At 35.2% G+C, this 19,809-nt stretch overlaps 2 long non-coding RNA genes across 3 annotated transcripts; both read left to right on the top strand.

Annotated features, from left to right (window-relative positions):
* The first annotated feature begins 3,004 nt into the window (after positions 1 to 3,004).
* Positions 3,005 to 7,344, top strand: LOC144994735 (uncharacterized). 2 transcript variants are annotated; one of them, XR_013658355.1, is made up of 5 exons: positions 3,005 to 4,768; positions 5,284 to 5,341; positions 5,484 to 5,545; positions 6,356 to 6,451; positions 6,938 to 7,344. It is a non-coding gene; the product is annotated as an uncharacterized LOC144994735 (long non-coding RNA). The 2 variants fall into 2 exon arrangements; XR_013658354.1 differs by having other exon boundaries at positions 3,005 to 5,341.
* Positions 7,345 to 9,298: 1,954 nt separating this feature from the next.
* On the top strand, positions 9,299 to 12,540 carry LOC144994736 (uncharacterized). Its single transcript, XR_013658356.1, has 5 exons — positions 9,299 to 9,877; positions 10,391 to 10,453; positions 10,602 to 10,677; positions 11,475 to 11,570; positions 12,064 to 12,540. It is a non-coding gene; the product is annotated as an uncharacterized LOC144994736 (long non-coding RNA).
* Positions 12,541 to 19,809: the final 7,269 nt, after the last annotated feature.

The following is a 19,809-nucleotide window of genomic DNA, read 5'->3' as shown; positions in this document are numbered from 1 at the left end:
GCTTTGTGCCATTTGTTTTACAATTCCATTTCATGTAAAAAAAAATAACCTCAGAATTATCTAAGCCCCCCCTCCCCCCCCAATATTTAAAATATACCTGGAATAATTTTTTTGCAGATAATGCAGAAAAGGGTAAATGACTTATGCAACTGTCAGTCTAAAAATATGTAATCTTTCTGATTCATGTAAATGGGAACAACTGTTGAAATATTCATGCAATTAAACACCACATGCACAATAAAGGGTTGAGGAGAGGTTAACTCTCTTATGCATTGGTTCCTCCAGAAACTATAGCATTTCAAAGAGTGTATTTTTAAGTATGATGCATGTGTGTTGTTTATTTCCAAGAACTTAATGTGCGGTCATTTCCATGAGCCGACAAGACTTTAATTGCCCGTGAGCAAAAATGGAACCATTCCGATATCCAAGAGATGCTCCCTGTAGGTGTAATTAGATGTGCGTCTGCCAATGCATCCCCTATAGAGAAGCTGCCATGGGTTATATTTCCTCTCAGTGGAGGCTTGAAGAAAGATAATTGGTGTAATGTTCATGCCCAGTGTTTTAAGCTAATTCAAGCTTTCAGAATTTAATGTTATAAACTTTCAATCAGGTGATTTCTGGTTGAAATGGGAAAAAAAATCAATCTATTTGTTTTACCTCTCTTTGTTTGGCTATTTCTTGACCTTGTCAACATTGACATTCATGTGAAATGTTCATGATGTTTGATAACGGGGTGAAAACATTTGTTTTCTTTTTATTTCCAGTTGGACACACCAGCACAGTTACCAAGCTACGTTTCTAAAATAGAATGTTGGCATATAGTTTATCTGTCTTTGGATCATATCTTTGTGGATGCTGTTATATGTTTTTTTTCAATTCTTCTGTTTTAAGAGAAAAAAATAAAAGAAAAAAATAATAAACATGAGGGAAATATAACTATGTGGGCAGAAGTAAAAGGGAAAGTCAAATTTGATATAGTTGAAGATAAACAACTTTTTTTTTTTAGTACATTCTAGCTCAGGGATGATTGGCATCAAATGTGACCACAGTCTCACTAATTGTCCAGGAGCCCTCTTGCTGCTAAATCACTGCAGGAAAACCCAGTGTTGTGATTTTATGTAATTACATGTCAACACTGTCATCCAGGTTCTTTTACACAGTGAGCTACAATTTGAAAACAAAAAAGATCAAAAATATGCCAGAAAGATAGAAATTTCATGTTTTCAAAAATCAAGTATAAATAGAAAAAGCATGAAACAAATCAAAGAACACCTTTTCTAACAGCACAAGCAAAAGATCTTTCTTTTTTGAGAATTCAACCAACTAACTATCTGTGTGCCATCCGCAGCAAATGAACCAATTCCAACTACATCATTAAAACACCCTAATAGCAAAACACTTTTTTTAAAACAAGCTGGAAATCTAATTGCATGAGAAAAGGGATTGGCTTTATTTAAGGCAGTCGGAACCGTTGACTTAAAATTTTCATTCTTTTTGTAGTCAAACCAAATTTTGTCCAAATTAATATAGACTTTTTTAAGATTCTTCACACTCCTAAGTCGGTTTTTTTCTCAAATTGAATAGAAGGACTGGTTTAGTTTTTATGCAGAAAACAGTGTCACTGTTATTTTCATTTTCCTGTAACCTTGTGGGGAAAACATGTGAGCCTCTTAAAGAAACTGCAACGTCTCACAAATCTGAATTCGAATCAGCTCCTGTGGTGAAGTGACAATCCCAGCATCTAAATTATTATCTTTAGTAATTCCATAATCCTGGTTTTACAACGTATAAAAATGACCACGATTAAATAACATCATTTTTATAAGACCTAAAAAGACCTGCTTTGATTCACATAAAGGACAGAAAAAAATTGATCTTTATCATTTCTGGGGTCTAGGAGAAGCTAATCTTGAGGGAGAGGGCGGGCATTCTTCAACCATTCTGCCAGATAACAAAACTGATGAGGACAGAAGGCTGAGTCTGGAGATGTCCGGCCTCTTTCAGAACAGTTCCATGGGCATCAGCAATGAGATCTCCATTACTGTGCTAAAGCATGTCCAGGAATGCAACCTCACCATTATGTCTTTGTCAGGGGCTTAATGCTGATTCATACAGCTGCTCAAATCCCAGATTAACCTCTGAGATGGAATCCTTCTTTCAGCCAAAAGCTGCAGGGAAATCTGTGTGCCCAGAAGGAGAGGTCATTGGATTTAGTGTTGACTGCAGACTTGTGTATGTAAAGGTAGACATTAGGCAGCATAAAGGAAGATCACTGCAGATTGGTTGTCACAGAGCCACAAACAAAAATTTAAATTTGAGAAAAAAACGTTTACTCTTGAGGGGAACAATTGGCATAATCTATTCTAAATTATACAAACATATAAATGACGCCCAACTTGTCAAATTCATTAAGCAGGGTTGTCAATTTGTGATCAACTGTTTTCTGTACTGCAGACTGCAAGAAAAGAAATCTTTTCTGAAAGAGAATAATTACAAGTATATGTCACTGTTTTTGCTTTGTTCTGCAATGCACCCTCTCCCTGGTCTGAAAAAGTTAGCGAAGGGCTAGCAGGAGAGACTGTAAACAAATGGATGATGGAAAGTAGGGGTGGCTTTACTCCGCGCCAGCAATCCCGCTCTCAACTCAGAGGTTAATTTCTAATGAACCACTGCCGCTCTGCAGAAACTATGTCTTATGAAAGGACACAGATTTTTTTTTTTTGTCTAAAATATACTTATAATTAAAAGACCACTGGGAATGCTTATCAAAAACCCAAAAGATGGTCAGACTGGGACTTTAAGTGGTGTTTGAGGTTCCAGCAATGGACTTACCGATCTGCAAGCCTTTGTGTGCTGCACGTTGGCACCAAACATTTAACCAAAAATGAACCAAGCAATATGTTGCAGCCATTACTAATAAGCCACCTCTCTGAATGTACCCATTACATGCCATCACTTTCATATTTGTTGTAGGTTAAGGAATAGATGATAATAAAGCTTTGTATGAGGGGCCGTATAAGACATTATTTATTCTGAACCATTCACATTCATACATTCTTGCTCTCACAGTCATATATACTCTCTTTCGCATACATATATTCTCTTACGCATCCATATATTCTCTCTCTCACATTCATACATTCTTGCTCTCACAGTCATATATACTCTCTTTCGCATACATATATTCTCACTTGCACATTCATATATTCTCTCTCTCGCATGCATATATATTACTTTACACATACATACATTCTCACTCTCATTGTCACTCTTAAAAAAGAATGTATGTATGTGAAAGACAAGTATATATGAACGTGTGAGGAAGAGTTTATATGTGTGTGTGAGAGAGGAGTATGCATGAAACGGAAGTGACTTTGGATGAAAAGGAAGGCACTTTGAATGAAACGGAAGGCAGATGATTTCTCGTGCTCTGATTGGACGAGAGGCCGCCACCTCCCATTTTGAACACACTCTAAACCCTATCACTTGTACTGACTCATAACTATTAAGGTTACACAACTTAAATGTCATTTTGTAGTTGATTCAACTATAAAGTATTAAGCTCTATCAAGATTTTTTCAAATTTAACTTAACAGTGCTAAATATTTTAAAGCTTATTTGTATCTAGCACTCAAAAATTTTAAGATCCCTGAAGTAGCGTCATGACGTCATCACGTACTGGTGGGAGGGTCTTTCGTTTTCTCTACGTTAGCTCAGGTGGCCATGTTGGATTTGCCGAATGCGAGTATGCGACGTTTGAAATTGAAAGTCGAGCATTTTATTTTTCTATGAGGGGCCGTATAAGACATTATTTATTCTGAACCATTCACATTCATACATTCTTGCTCTCACAGTCATATATACTCTCTTTCGCATCCATATATTCTCTTACGCATCCATATATTCTCTCTCTCACATTCATACATTCTTGCTCTCACAGTCATATATACTCTCTTTCGCATACATATATTCTCACTTGCACATCCATATATTCTCTCTCTCGCATGCATATATATTCTCTTACGCATTCATATATTCTCACTTGCACATCCATATATTCTCTCTCTCGCATGCATATATATTACTTTACACATACATACATTCTCACTCTCATTGTCACTCTTAAAAAAGAATGTATGTATGTGAAAGACAAGTATATATGAACGTGTGAGGAAGAGTTTATATGTGTGTGTGAGAGAGGAGTATGCATGAAACGGAAGTTACTTTGCATGAAAAGGAAGGCACTTTGAATGAAAAGGAAGGCACTTTGAATGAAACGGAAGGCAGATGATTTCTCGTGCTCTGATTGGACGAGAGGCCGCCACCTCCCATTTTGAACACACTCTAAACCCTATCACTTGTACTGACTCATAACTATTAAGGTTACACAACTTAAATGTCATTTTGTAGTTGATTCAACTATAAAGTATTAAGCTCTATCAAGATTTTTTCAAATTTAACTTAACAGTGCTAAATATTTTAAAGCTTATTTGTATCTGGCACTCAAAAATTTTAAGATCCGTGAAGTAGCGTTATGACGTCATCACGTACTGGTGGGAGGGTCTTTCGTTTTCTCTACGTTAGCTCAGGTGGCCATGTTGGATTTGCCGAATGCGAGTATGCGACGTTTGAAATTGAAAGTCGAGCATTTTATTATTCTGCAAAGCGTTGCGATTTCGTCCCGCTTCAAGACGCCCCAACCTCAGGTTTTTTTTCATCCGCCTCATCGCTGATGGTGCCGTCTTGTCTTCAGCCCTGATTTAATTTGGTAAGTATCGTTCATGGTTTATGAATGAATGCTTTAAAAATGCTCTTATACTACCGTAAATGTGGTTTACTGTTGTTTAAACATATGTGTGTTATGATTGTTTTAGAGCTTAATGTGGCAATGCATACATGATTAGTTTGTCATAGCAGACGTATGGCGAGCCAAACCCAAAATGCATTTCTGCCCGTAAGTTACGACAGTGATGAGGTTTTTTTTTTTCAGAGGTAGAAATGATCTGTTATGCTGCAATCACACTAAACATGATCCGCGTGTGAAATTCGCGTTGGAGGCCTCTGTCTGTGGCTAAAGTTTGCTGCTGGACATTTGTCCAAAAATGTCACTCAAAGCCTCTAACGGTTGTGTGGGAGGAGCTACCGCCAACAGTTTTAAGCCTGGTTGCTACATGGAAGCATTGGGTTTTGAATGCAGCTTTAAGCTTTTATAAATCACTGATCTCCATTATAAAAAGGGTTTTTGTAAAAATAAATTAATCAACGTGCTCGTGTTGTGTTCAGGTACCGAACTACAGAGTGTTCAGTGTTTCACCTCCAGGTAGACGCCAAGGCCAGCCAGGTAACTTGTCTCAGTTATTTGTCTAGAGCTATTTTAAAAAAACAAAAAATGCAATAGGTTGTGTAGTGCAATAAATGTTTTTTGATCAGAATATAATTGAAACATTTTTTAACATTGAAAAATCTCTTTTGGACTTTTTCAGATACTGAACTTCAGAAAGTTCACCAGAAAGTCACCATTTCACCAGAAAAGACCTGTCAGTGGGTGAGTTTTATACTTATTTAATACATTCATCCTGAACTATTACCATTATTAGATTTATACGGCAGCATGGAAACATTTATGCACATTTTAACTAGCCAAAGGTCTAAATAGAGCTGAAATTATTTACAATTTAACTAAACATATTTAGATTGCAGGCTGAAGGTGGCACAATGGAATGGAGGTGCAAGTTGTGTTCTGTTACTTTGGCACTATGCAGTACTACATATAATACTGCAGTACTACATAGCCAATATTCCAAAGTGTTTCCACTGCCATGTATGTGGAGACACTTTGGAATATTGTCATGTCTTTATGACAGTATATTACAATAATAAAATGATGTTGCATTAGCACCATTCCATCATTTGAAACCATGAAAACTCATCTGTCAAGATCTGAAATGGATTTATGTAGAGTAGATGCAGTCAGAGGAAATTGTGCAGTTTTTACATGTTTGTGTAACTTAAAGCTGCCCTTTTCTGAGACTAAGTCCACCAAAACAGAAAGGAACTGGCCAGCTTGGTTAGGATTTATGACCTCCAGGTGAATTTCTAATGTGCATAATTCAAAAACGGATAACAATCATTTGTAAACAGCTGTAAGAAGCCACGGTGTAACTTGCCTTCAAATGACTTTGGGTCTTTGACCTGAAGTGGATCATGACATAAACACTGTATTGTCCTCTTACTAGAAATAGACATCTAGAAAAGGTATCATTTTATTATTTCTTAAAGTTCCTTAAGTAAATATTGGAAGTGTTTGCTCTGCATTTGCTTCAAAGGTAATGGATATTTCTTTTTATTCTTTTAGGACCAGCGTGACGTGAACATGAGACGGGCACTTGTCCTCCTTGCACTTCCTGTTTATCTGCATGAAGATGCCTCCAACTTCTTCAAGACCTGTACAGTAAGTGCACACGACTCCCTGTCAATGGTTTTCACTAATCCTTTAATATTGATTGAGATTTTATTGAGTGACATAATAAATAGGGCAATTGTTTGTAGTTTGTAAACTGAGTGATATTTTTAAATGGTTTTAAGAATGAGACGGAAGATGAAAGGCGAACATCAGGGACTGCTGATTGGAGGGAGCGGGAACCTTTTCGTTTACCTTTTCTGCTCCTGATCCATCATTATTTGAATAAAGAAAAATGAAGCTTTAGTCTTAAATTATTTTATAAATGTCCTCCTTCAGAAAAATGCTAAAGAACTTTTTAAAAACACAATTTTAATTGGAGTTGGTCCTTAAAACATCATAGCCAGTTGATTAAAAGCTAACAGAATGTTAGCATGAAAAGATTCCTATTGACAGATGGCAGGAATGTCAGTTTTGGACATTAGTGTGATGAATATCTTTGAGGGTCTGAACTCATCTGTGTTTTTTGTTTACCAGACCTCACAGACACTGCTGTGGGTATCTTCTCAGTTGTCGTGGTGACGCTCCGGATGCTGCCGTCAGTGGTCCCACAGATCTGGCTGACTAATCTCTTCTAACTCTTCGGGGACATCTATGCTCTGGACCTACAGCACCCCAAAAAACTTGAACTTGCCTTCATATTTATTCAGAATGCTGTCTTGAGCCTTGAGGACAGCAAACCACTGAAAGGACATTTATTGTAACTAATGTGTTTTGTTGTGATCATTTGCTTTTTCTGCCGTAAAATACAAAACCAACTCTTTTTGTCAATATGTTGTGTGGCACTCTTATAATGCAGTTTTATTGCACTTATTGTTTCTTCATCCTCTTGATATTTGTGCTTTTTTTTAAAGAGCAATTAAAAAAAGTGTATTAAGCAATCACTATTGTGTGGCCTTCACGTTTGTTGGTTTTTATCAATGTTAGCCTTTAAAATGTAGTGGGGCAGTATCAATATCTCTGTTTAGAATACATTTTAAGCTGAAGAATTTTAAATATTTTCAATGCTACACATTTAATGAGTTAAAGAATTTATAAAGCATTTGAGTGAATTTTACATATTTTATGAGTTGAGTAATATAAAAATATAGTTAGTTAAAGCGTTTTTTAGTTGGAAAATATTAAAAACTTTAAGTAAATAATCTCTCTTTTATAAGTTGAGGAATCTTAATATTTTTTATATGAAATAATACAAATGTAAGCCAACTGACAATATGAATTTTAATAAATGTTAACTTAAAAGTTTTAATAATATAACTTAACTGTTGCGTAACTGTTACAAAATAATTTTTAAGTTCAGTCAACTAGCTAGGGATTACAGTGCAGACGCTAACATGAACAAGCACGAAATCCCAAATTAACAGACTTGTGTTGTGGAAAGGTATGTTTTTCAGCTAGCAGGAATAATCAAAGTATCCGTTCTCTGTTTCAAAATGAGATTGCCACAAAACCGTATGTTATCTCATACTGGAACAGCTTTGGATGTAGAATTCAGTGGGAAAAGGTTTGGACCCTGCCACAAAAGTATTTCATCACCAATAAAATCAGAGAAATTTCTTTCAAAATTCTTCACAAATTTTATCCAGTGTCATCCAGTCTTTACTAAGTTTAAAAAAGATCTGGACATAAACTGTTCATTCTGTCATTCCTCACCAGAAACTGTGCCTCATCTTTTTTGGTTTTGCTCTTTCACTCAACTATTTTGGAAAGATGTGATACATTTTATAAGAACTCATCTATGTAAAGATTATAGATTATTTTACGAGCATATTATTTTTGGATATTTTACACAAGAAAGACTTAATGCAGAAAAAATATATGTAGTTAATTTACTTATAATTATGGCTAAATACTTTATACACAAGTGTAAATATGCCAACAAAAAAAACGTGTTTTATGTTTTTCAGAAAGAAATGGTTTTGTATGTGAACAGTATTAAATCTTCCACTAACAAAAAAGCTGTCAGAACAGTTGAAACATGGTCTCTCCTGAAACTTTAACAGATTCCTTTGCCTTATTATTTTTGTTTTCTTTTTGCATAACCTGTTTTACATGGTTATCATGTTTTTTTGTTCATTCTCATGGCGAACGTGAAGATTGTATTTTGCACACAGTGGAGTTTTGTGTTTGGTATTTTGTATGTGCAAGATATTGTTAATAAAGTTTATTTTTTTAAAAAAACGAACCGGCAAGAAGTAGCCACGGGGGTCCTGCAGCCATCGGAACCTTAACAAATATTTCATCTCCACCTCACCGTTGCCTTTTTTAAGAAATGACAGCTGGTTTTCCCACATTTATATGTAGTTATGGATCGAAAACAAGAGGAATTTGTTTTAATGTAAATGCGTGTTCCAGCGTCTACAGGAAGTGTCGCCCATAATTCACGCAAAGGCTCATGGGGGCTAGGAATAAGGTGGATACGGATTTTCTGTTTCGGTGGCACTTCTATTACCATTATTGGTATTTGAGACATTCCTTTGTGTCTCTAGAGATGCAGACAGATTTGTGACCACTTGAGGTGAAGATAAAATATTTCTTAAGGTTCCGATGGCCTTCTTATTGGTTCGTGTTAGCGTCTGTTCAAAATGGGAGGTGGCGGCCTCTCGTCCAATCAGAGCACGAGAAATCATCTGCCTTCCGTTTCATTCAAAGTGCCTTCCTTTTCATTCAAAGTGCCTTCCTTTTCATGCAAAGTAACTTCCGTTTCATGCATACTCCTCTCTCACACACACATATAAACTCTTCCTCACACGTTCATATATACTTGTCTTTCACATACATACATTCTTTTTTAAGAGTGACAATGAGAGTGAGAATGTATGTATGTGTAAAGTAATATATATGCATGCGAGAGAGAGAATATATGGATGTGCAAGTGAGAATATATGAATGCGTAAGAGAATATATATGCATGCGAGAGAGAGAATATATGGATGTGCAAGTGAGAATATATGTATGCGAAAGAGAGTATATATGACTGTGAGAGCAAGAATGTATGAATGTGAGAGAGAGAATATATGGATGCGTAAGAGAATATATGTATGCGAAAGAGAGTATATATGACTGTGAGAGCAAGAATGTATGAATGTGAGAGAGAGAATATATGGATGCGTAAGAGAATATATGTATGCGAAAGAGAGTATATATGACTGTGAGAGCAAGAATGTATGAATGTGAGAGAGAGAATATATGGATGCGTAAGAGAATATATGTATGCGAAAGAGAGTATATATGACTGTGAGAGCAAGAATGTATGAATGTGAATGGTTCAGAATAAATAATGTCTTATACGGCCCCTCATATTTTTCTGCAAAGCGTTGCGATTTCGTCCCGCTTCAAGACGCCCCAACCTCGGTTTTTTTTTCATCCGCCTCATCGCTGATGGTGCCGTCTTGTCTTCAGCCCTGATTTAATTTGGTAAGTATCGTTCATGGTTTATTTTGAATGAATGCTTTAAAAATGCTCTTATACTACCGTAAATGTGGTTTACTGTTGTTTAAACATATGTGTGTTACGATTGTTTTAGAGCTTAATGTGGCAATGCATACATGATTAGTTTGTCATATTAGCAGACCGAGCCAAACCCAAAATGCATTTCTGCCCGTAAGTTACGACAGTGATGAGGTTTTTTTTTCAGAGGTAGAAATGATCTGTTATGCTGCAATCACACTAAACATGATCCGCGTGTGAAATTCGCGTTGGAGGCCTCTGTCTGTGGCTAAAGTTTGCTGCTGGACATTTGTCCAAAAATGTCACTCAAAGCCTCTAACGGTTGTGTGGGAGGAGCTACCGCCAACAGTTTTAAGCCTGGTTGCTACATGGAAGCATTGGGTTTTGAATGCAGCTTTAAGCTTTTATAAATCACTGATCTCCGTTATAAAAAAGGTTTTTGTAAAAATAAATTAATCAACGTGCTCGTGTTGTGTTCAGGTACCGAACTACAGAGTGTTCAGTGTTTCACCTCAGGTAGACGCCAAGGCCAAGGCCAGCGAGGTAACTTGTCTCCTGATCAGTTATTTGTCTAGAGCTATTTTAAAAAAACAAAAAATGCAATAGGTTGTGTAGTGCAATAAATGTTTTTTGATCAGAATATAATTGAAACATTTTTTAACATTGAAAAATCTATTTTGGACTTTTTCAGATACTGAACTTCAGAAACTGAACTTCAGAAAATTCACCAGAAAGTCACCATTTCACCAGAAAAGAGGTGTCAGTGGGTGAGTTTTATACTTATTTAATATATTCATCCTGAACTATTACCATTATTAGATTTATACGGCAGCATGGAAACATTTATGCACATTTTAACTAGCCAAAGGTCTAAATAGAGCTGAAATTATTTACAATTTAACTAAACATATTTAGATTGCAGGCTGAAGGTGGCACAAGGGAATGGAGGTGCAAGTTGTGTTCTGTTACTTTGGCACTATGCAGTACTACATATAATACTGCAGTACTACATAGCAAATATTCCAAAGTGTTTCCACTGCCATGTATGTGGAAACACTTTGGAATATTGTCATGTCTTTATGACAGTATATTACAATAATAAAATGATGTTGCATTAGCACCATTCCATCATTTGAAACCATGAAAACTCATCTGTCAAGATCTGAAATGGATTTATGTAGAGTAGATGCAGTCAGAGGAAATTGTGCAGTTTTTACATGTTTGTGTAACTTAAAGCTGCCCTTTTCTGAGACTAAGTCCACCAAAACAGACAGGAACTGGCCAGCTTGGTTAGGATTTATGACCTCCAGGTGAATTTCTAATGTGCATAATTCAAAAACGGATAACAGCTGTAAGAAGCCAAGGTGTAACTTGCCTTAAAAATGACTTTGGGTCTTTGACCTGAAGTTGATCATGCCATGAACACTGTATTGTACTCTCACTAGAAATAGACATCTAGAAAAGGTATCATTTTATTATTTCTTAAAGTTCCTTAAATAAATATTGGAAGTGTTTGCTCTGCATTTGCTTCAAAGGTAATGGATATTTCTTTTTATTCTTTTAGGACCAGCGTGACGTGAACATGAGACGGGCACTTGTCCTCCTTGCACTTCCTGTTTATCTGCATGAAGATGCCTCCAACTTCTTCAAGACCTGTACAGTAAGTGCAAACGACTCCCTGTCAATGGTTTTCACTAATCCTTTAATATTGATTGAGATTTTATTGAGTGACATAATAAATAGGGCAATTGTTTGTAGTTTGTAAACTGAGTGATATTTTTAAATGGTTTTAAAACTGAGACGGAAGATGAAAGGCGAACATCAGGGACTCCTGATTGGAAGGAGTGGGAACCTTTTCGTTTACCTTTTCTGCTCCTGATCCATCATTATTTGAATAAAGAAAAATGAAGCTTTAGTCTTAAATTATTTTATAAATGTCCTCCTTCAGAAAAATGCTAAAGAACTTTTTAAAAACACAATTTTAATTGGAGTTGGTCCTTAAAACATCATAGCCAGTTGATTAAAAGCTAACAGAATGTTAGCATGAAAAGATTCCCATTGACAGATGGCAGGAATGTCAGTTTTGGACATTAGTGTGATGAATATCTTTGAGGGTCTGAACTCATCTGTGTTTTTTGTTTTGTATTTTCCAGAATACCAGACCTCACAGACACTGCTGTGGTTATCTTCTCAGTTGTCGTGGTGATGCTCCTGATGCTGCCGTCAGTGGTCCCACACATCTGGCTGACTAATCTCTTCTAACTCTTCGGGGACATCTATGCTCTGGACCTACAGCACCCCAAAAAACTTGAACTTGCCTTCATATTTATTCAGAATGCTGTCTTGAACCTTGAGGACAGCAAACCACTGAAAGGACATTTATTGACGCTGAAGAATGTTTCGTTGAGTGAGTCTTCCAGAATGGACTATTTGTTGGTTTAAGTGTTATGTAACTAATGTGTTTTGTTGTGATCATTTGCTTTTTCTGCCGTACAATACAAAACCAACTCTTTTTGTCAATATGTTGTGTGGCACTCTTATAATGCAGTTTTATTGCACTTATTGTTTCTTCATCCTCTTGATATTTGTGCTTTTTTTTAAAGAGCAATTAAAAAAAGTGTATTATGCAATCACTATTGTGTGGCCTTCACGTTTGTTGGTTTTTATCAATGTTAGCCTTTAAAATGTAGTGGGGCAGTATCAATATCTCTGTTTAGAATACATTTTGAGCTGAAGAATTTTAAATATTTTCAATGCTACACATTTAATGAGTTAGAGAATTTATAAAGCATTTGAGTGAATTTTACATATTTTATGAGTTGAGTAATATAAAAATATAGTTAGTTAAAGCGTTTTTTAGTTGGAAAATATTAAAAACTTTAAGTAAATAATCTCTCTTTTATAAGTTGAGGAATCTTAATATTTTTTATATGAAATAATACAAATGTAAGCCAACTGACAATATGAATTTTAATAAATGTTAACTTAAAAGTTTTAATAATATAACTTAACTGTTGCGTAATCTGTTACAAAATAATTTTTAAGTTCAGTCAACTCGCTAGGGATTACAGTGCAGACGCTAACATGAACAAGCAAGAAATCCCAAATTAACAGACTTGTGTTGTGGAAAGGTATGTTTTTCAGCTAGCAGGAATAATCAAAGTATCCGTTCTCTGTTTCAAAATGAGATTGCCACAAAACCGTATGTTATCTCATACTGGAACAGCTTTGGATGTAGAATTCAGTGGGAAAAGGTTTGGACCCTGCCACAAAAGTATTTCATCACCAATAAAATCAGAGAAATTTCTTTCAAAATTCTTCACAAATTTTATCCAGTGAAACATTTCTTTACTAAGTTTAAAAAAGATCTGGACATAAACTGTTCATTTTGTCATTCCTCACCAGAAACTGTGCCTCATCTTTTTTGGTTTTGCTCTTTCACTCAACTATTTTGGAAAGATGTGATACATTTTATAAGAACTCATCTATGTGAAGATTATAGATTATTTTACGAGCATATTATTTTTGGATATTTTACACAAGAAAGACTTAATGCAGAAAAAATATATGTAGTTAATTTACTTATGATTATGGCTAAATACTTTATACACAAGTGTAAATATACCAACAAAAAAAACGTGTTTTATGTTTTTCAGAAAGAAATGGTTTTGTATGTGAACAGTATTAAATCTTCCACTAACAAAAAAGCTGTCAGAACAGTTGAAACATGGTCTCTCCTGAAACTTTAACAGATTCCTTTGCCTTATTATTTTTGTTTTCTTTTTGCATAACCTGTTTTACATGGTTATCATGTTTTTTTGTTCATTCTCATGGCGAACGTGAAGATTGTATTTTGCACACAGTGGAGTTTTGTGTTTGGTATTTTGTATGTGCAAGATATTGTTAATAAAGTTTATTTTTTAAAAAAAACGAACCGGCAAGAAGTAGACACGGGGGTCCTGCAGCCATCGGAACCTTAACAAATATTTCATCTTCACCTCACCGTTGCCTTTTTTAAGAAATGACAGCTGGTTTTCCCACATTTATATGTAGTTATGGATCGAAAACAAGAGGAATTTGTTTTAATGTAAATGCGTGTTCCAGCGTCTACAGGAAGTGTCGCCCATAATTCACGCAAAGGCTCATGGGGGCTAGGAATAAGGTGGATACGGATTTTCTGTTTCGGTGGCACTTCTATTACCATTATTGGTATTTGAGACATTCCTTTGTGTCTCTAGAGATGCAGACAGATTTGTGACCACTTGAGGTGAAGATAAAATATTTGTGTTAGCGTCGGTTCAAAATGGGAGGTGGCGGCCTCTCGTCCAATCAGAGCACGAGAAATCATCTGCCTTCCTTTTCATTCAAAGTGCCTTCCTTTTCATCCAAAGTCACTTCCGTTTCATGCATACTCCTCTCTCACACACACATATAAACTCTTCCTCACACGTTCATATATACTTGTCTTTCACATACATACATTCTTTTTTAAGAGTGACAATGAGAGTGAGAATGTATGTATGTGTAAAGTAATATATATGCATGCGAGAGAGAGAATATATGGATGTGCAAGTGAGAATATATGTATGCGAAAGAGAGTATATATGACTGTGAGAGCAAGAATGTATGAATGTGAGAGAGAGAATATATGGATGCGTAAGAGAATATATGTATGCGAAAGAGAGTATATATGACTGTGAGAGCAAGAATGTATGAATGTGAATGGTTCAGAATAAATAATGTCTTATACGGCCCCTCATAGCTTTGGCTTGGTTGGTTGGTTCTACAATTTGACTCTGTAAATATCTTCAAGCACACACCTAAGAGTATTTGTGTGGATTTTGTTTTGGTTAGATGGATTTTGTGGCTGTGTTTAAGGTGTGTTTAAGGTGTGCTTAGCTGTGGGACCAGGGATTACATTGTATTTGGGGTGGTATATTATGCCGCCTGCAATCATTCAGAATGACTGCATGTGTGCAAAATGTACACTAGTGATGACAGAAGTGCATTAAATTCACCAACAGAGAGGGTAGAATTATGAAAGTTCCTGTCTGGGCAGTAGCTATGGTTTCATTTGAATTGCTGTTTGGTTTCTTGTTGACTTCATTTTACATCACTGACTTACCAAACCCACACTGAGTACAATTATCAAAATTTAGAATGTGATATAACATGGATAGTGTATTATAAATAAGACTCTGGGTGGCCAACACAACCAACCAAGCTTCAATGTTCTCAGGAATTTGAAAGGTTTCCATTTTTCCCTTTTTGCACCGCTGGTTGGTGTGGATTTCTTTTTCTGTTGACATCTCATTCATTGTCTTATTTTTGGCCAGCAGTTGTCTTTTTTAACTGAAACATATTTATATGAATACAAAAAACAAATATTTAAATAAATAAAATTACACTAAATTATGTAAACACGCACACTGTCTGCATGTACTGCATGTAGAAATAGTTCTTTCAGTATTTCTTTTTTTTTGTAAAAGCCATTTCCCTTCTTTTCAGGATTTTAATAAGGACCACATGGCTAAAAGAAAGAAAGCACATATTAGCTACATACAAGCTAAACTATCCAGAAGTATTTCTGTCTTAAATAAAGCTAAACTGGTTCTGGACCACAAATCACTCCACATGTTATACTGTAGATTAGTTTTTCCATATTTTTCTTATTGTGTAGAGGTTTGGGGGAACAACTATAAAACAACGTTACATTCACTTTCAATACTTCAGAAGAGAGCAATACGAATCATACACAAAGTCAGTTACCTTGAGCACACAAATAAATTATTCATAGAATCAAAATTACTCAAATTTTACGATCTAGTAGAGTATTGTACCGCTCAAATAATATTCAAGGTCAAAAACAACTTATTACCCACAAATATCCAAAGGTTATTTATTACAAAAGAGGAAAAATACAATTTTAGGGAAAAAGATACATTTGTCATACATAAAGCACGTACAAATAAAAAGAGATTCTGTGTTTCAATTTGTGGAGTGAAGTTGTGGAACAGAACCAGTAAATGCTTGAAACAATGTCCAAACATAAAAGAATTTAAATATAGATACAGGAAGATGATCATGGATAAATATGTGCAAATACAAAAAAATACAGAATGTCAGCATTTATAAATCTGCATACTTTGACAATACGTTTTGTTATTCATTTGTTTGTTGTTTGGAAATGAAAATTACATGTATATATGTACATATACACTTGGGTAGGGCACTGGACTCTGATGGTGGGAAAGTAAGGGCTTAGGGTAAAGGGGGGTGAGAGTTTATAAGATTTTTCTTCTTCTCACTCCCTTTTGGACTGGTGTTTATATCATTTTGTTTTGTTTTGTTTTGTATAATTTACTTGTCTTTTTCTTGTTTTTGTAAGTTTTGTCTCGTTCTTGTCTTATTCTGTTATTTTACATTTGTTTCACTAGTCCAAAATAAAAAAGACTACTACTACTACTAAAAGAAAAAAAGAAGAACTCAACTTAGTTTATACAGATTTTACAAAATGTATTTTTTTTCTTAAAGGACGATTTTACTTTTTTTTTGAATAATTTTCTCAACATTTCTTTCAGTTGTACCTTCTTTAGATTTTGTTGTTGCTTTACTTGAATGCATCCACATTAAATGGCCGGTTGTCAAATGACATCTTATAAATAAGTTACGGTATGTTTAAGGGCAATTAAAACATTTGAGCAGAAGTTGGATGTGATTTGTTTTTTTAAATAAAACATGATCAGATTGTTGTATCATTAGGAAAAATATGAAGACACAAAGATTCAAACCAATGTATTTTTTTTCTCTCAAAAATATGCTTTCATGCTTGAGAGGATTTGTGTGTTTGAGTATCAAAAAATGCCACAGTCACAATGGAGGGATTTTAAAAGAAGTTTGCTGCCACATTTCTTAAGACACAGCTACAGGTAAAATATATGAAAATACTTTGGATTTTTCTAACTCAGAAGACTTGAGTAAATAACAGTTTTTTTGTTTATTTTCCAGCCTTTCTTTGGCTTAAAAAGGAAACAAATGAAACATTGTAAATTGCATATTTAAAAACATAGCTGCAGAAGTGTAAATATGCAAATGAGTGAAATGTGGAAAAAAAACAGCAATTGCACGGCTTAATGAGTGTTTGCACCTGTCTGATTGACAAGAAGCCAGGCTCCAACAATGGTAGGGATTAGAAAGCTCCTTCAAGCAGGTACTTCAAAACAGTGGCAAAAAAAATAAATAAAAAAAATGAAAGTAAAAGCAAAATGGTGAGATTGGGAGCTACATGGGAAACACACACAAACTCATCAAACCCCAAAAGTTGTGTTTTTAGTCTAAGATAAATGGAAAAGAACAGAAGCCATGTGTGAAAGTTTTCAAGATGACCAAGAATGATCAGCATTAAGGATGACAGATCACCAGCAGAGTTTACATTAATGTCAAATGTCATGTTTGCTTCTGAGTCTTGCTTTGACTGCTGGCTCTCTTTTTGGTATAGGGAGCAAACAAGGTTACATCTTATAAGGAACATTCATATCGAAGATGGCATCCAATTCATTTACAATTGGTCGATTTCCATATAAAAATAATATAGGATTCAGATATTATTAACCAACTCGCAGAGGAGAAGAACAACCAAACTAGTTGCTTTAATGTTATTCAATTCAAATTCCCAAAGCTCAATTAAATTTATTTTTATTTTTTAAAGCCCAATATTGCAAAGCAGTTGTCTCAACAGATTTTACTAATTGTACAAAACATAAAATCAGTTATAAAATACACTAGCTGATTGCTAAACTAAACTAAACAGACCAAGCTAAACAGGGCATCCCAGCCGTTAGACCCTCCTTCTCAGTAAAAAAATAAAAAACCTGCTAAAAAAACAAAAAAACAGATTCCAGGGGGAAAAAAAGCAATGAAGACAGTTTGGATGGTAATTAATGGTATAAATTACAATTCTGAATCTTTTTTTTTTTTTTTCTGAACAATTGGTTTTAAAATAAGTGAGTTTTGTGGTCTTTACGTGAGTTCTTTTTCCCTTGTCTTTTACACCTGGTTCATTTTTTAGCTGCCATGGCATCTTTTTAAAATCCTCATTTCCTGTTAAGTTGTGCATTTGTTTTCCATCACATCTTAAACCTTGGTTTTGGATGAATTGCTATAATGACAATTTTAGTTCCTGAAAGTTTACAACATTAGCAGTTATTTTGGTTTGCTTTCTGTTTATTCCAATAAGAAGGGGGAATTTGCAAATCTTGACTGCTGCTTGATTCCTTTCACATCACAACAGTCTCCACTTCTTGACAGTTGAATGAATCAATTTTTTTTGTATTGACTCTGTTTGGAGGGAAACAGTTTCTCATTAGGTAATATTGTCTAGAGAACAGCTCTGAACAGACTTGTCATTTTCTCAGACCATAAAAAGAAAAATCACACATTTCTGTACAAGGTCTAGGGTTAATCATCTGGAGATCTTTCACTTTGAACCTTATAGATTTAAGGGCTCTGCATGAATCAGAGTATTTAAATCAATTCTTTAGATGAAATTTCAAAGCATATGGCCCAAAAGGGCCATTGTGCTTCTTTGCAAACCTTAAAATGAACCAAAAATAGAAACCCTTTCTGATAGCAGTAAGCTTCTCTTTGCTAAGCGATGGTAATGAGGTTTTAGCTCTATTTCTTAAACTCAGAGTTTCACAGTCTGATAAGACTTCACTTAATCTTACTTCGATTGCTGTTTAAAATGTATCTATTTCCCCAAAATGTTTCATTCATAACAACCTCTCTCTCTAGACACAACCGTTTATTCACACTTATTATTTGATTCTTAAAAAAAAAGCACATTAAGACCAAGGCCGGGGAAACTTTGGGAATTCCAGTATTGCGAAAAATGGAATCTCAGATGAAAGTTAAAGGCATGCTGCGGTAAAATATCCCAACGTATTGGTCTTCAAAGCACATAATCAAAGACAATGTGAGATGCCTCTCTTGATAATGTGAGACGAGAGCTGAACTAATCTGCTTTAAAGAGAGATTGTTAATATAATCTGACATCTGTGTAGGCATGCACTCTCTCATCTGCTTTGCATTTCAAGTTGAATGAGAGCTGAACCAATATTTGATTTGTCAGAACAACTTGAGATCAGCAACATGCCCTTGATAAAGAAAAAAAACATTTGCATGTGTTGTAGGATGGCATAAAATCTTTGTTGTCCTGATATGACAGATAGGGCAGTCAGATCAAGAGATGCTGTGTTTTATTTTTAAAGATTCAAAAGATTTATTGTCTTCATAAAAAATTAAGACCATTTTTCCCAAAGATCTTCAGTTAGATTAATTTAAAATAATAAAAAAAAACAGACTAGAGGGACAAAGTGGTTGGAGGGGATTTACGTTTTGAGTTTGTCCATAACATTTGTGGATTTTGGGACTTGTCCTGCAGGGGCGCTATTGCTTTGCCTGAGTCTGCTTGTTTAATGCCAAATCCTAAATGCTTCCTTACCCCTACGGCTTCTCCCTATCCCTACACCTATCCCTTCAAGTGGAGAGATACGGAAAATAAAGTATCTTCAAATTCAGACGTTACTACCACTCAATGACATCCGCCGGTCACCTACTTTAGTGCGTGGCCGCCAGCGCTTAGAAAATGCATAGTAACATCAGTTCTATAACTTTAAAAAGTCATGCTAAAACAAAAACTTAAAACTTACATTTAAATGTAAATGTCTGTGCTTCAGAGCACATCCATGTGAAGGAATGTGTTTCTCCACCGGGTATCACACTGAAGCAGATCACCCTACTATCAGAGGGATAGCCAACCCGAAGACACTACGGCTCCTCCTTATAATAACACTTAGGACACTTTTACAGCTTCAAATGCCCCTACAATTGGAGCAATA

The sequence above is a fragment of the Oryzias latipes genome, chromosome 10 (assembly GCF_053564925.1).
Source record: "Oryzias latipes strain Hd-rR chromosome 10, Olatipes_Hd-rR_3.1".
In the NCBI taxonomy this organism is placed as follows: Eukaryota; Metazoa; Chordata; class Actinopteri; order Beloniformes; family Adrianichthyidae; genus Oryzias; species Oryzias latipes.
Note: the sequence above shows the minus strand (reverse complement) of the source record. Positions and strands in the feature narration are given on the sequence as shown.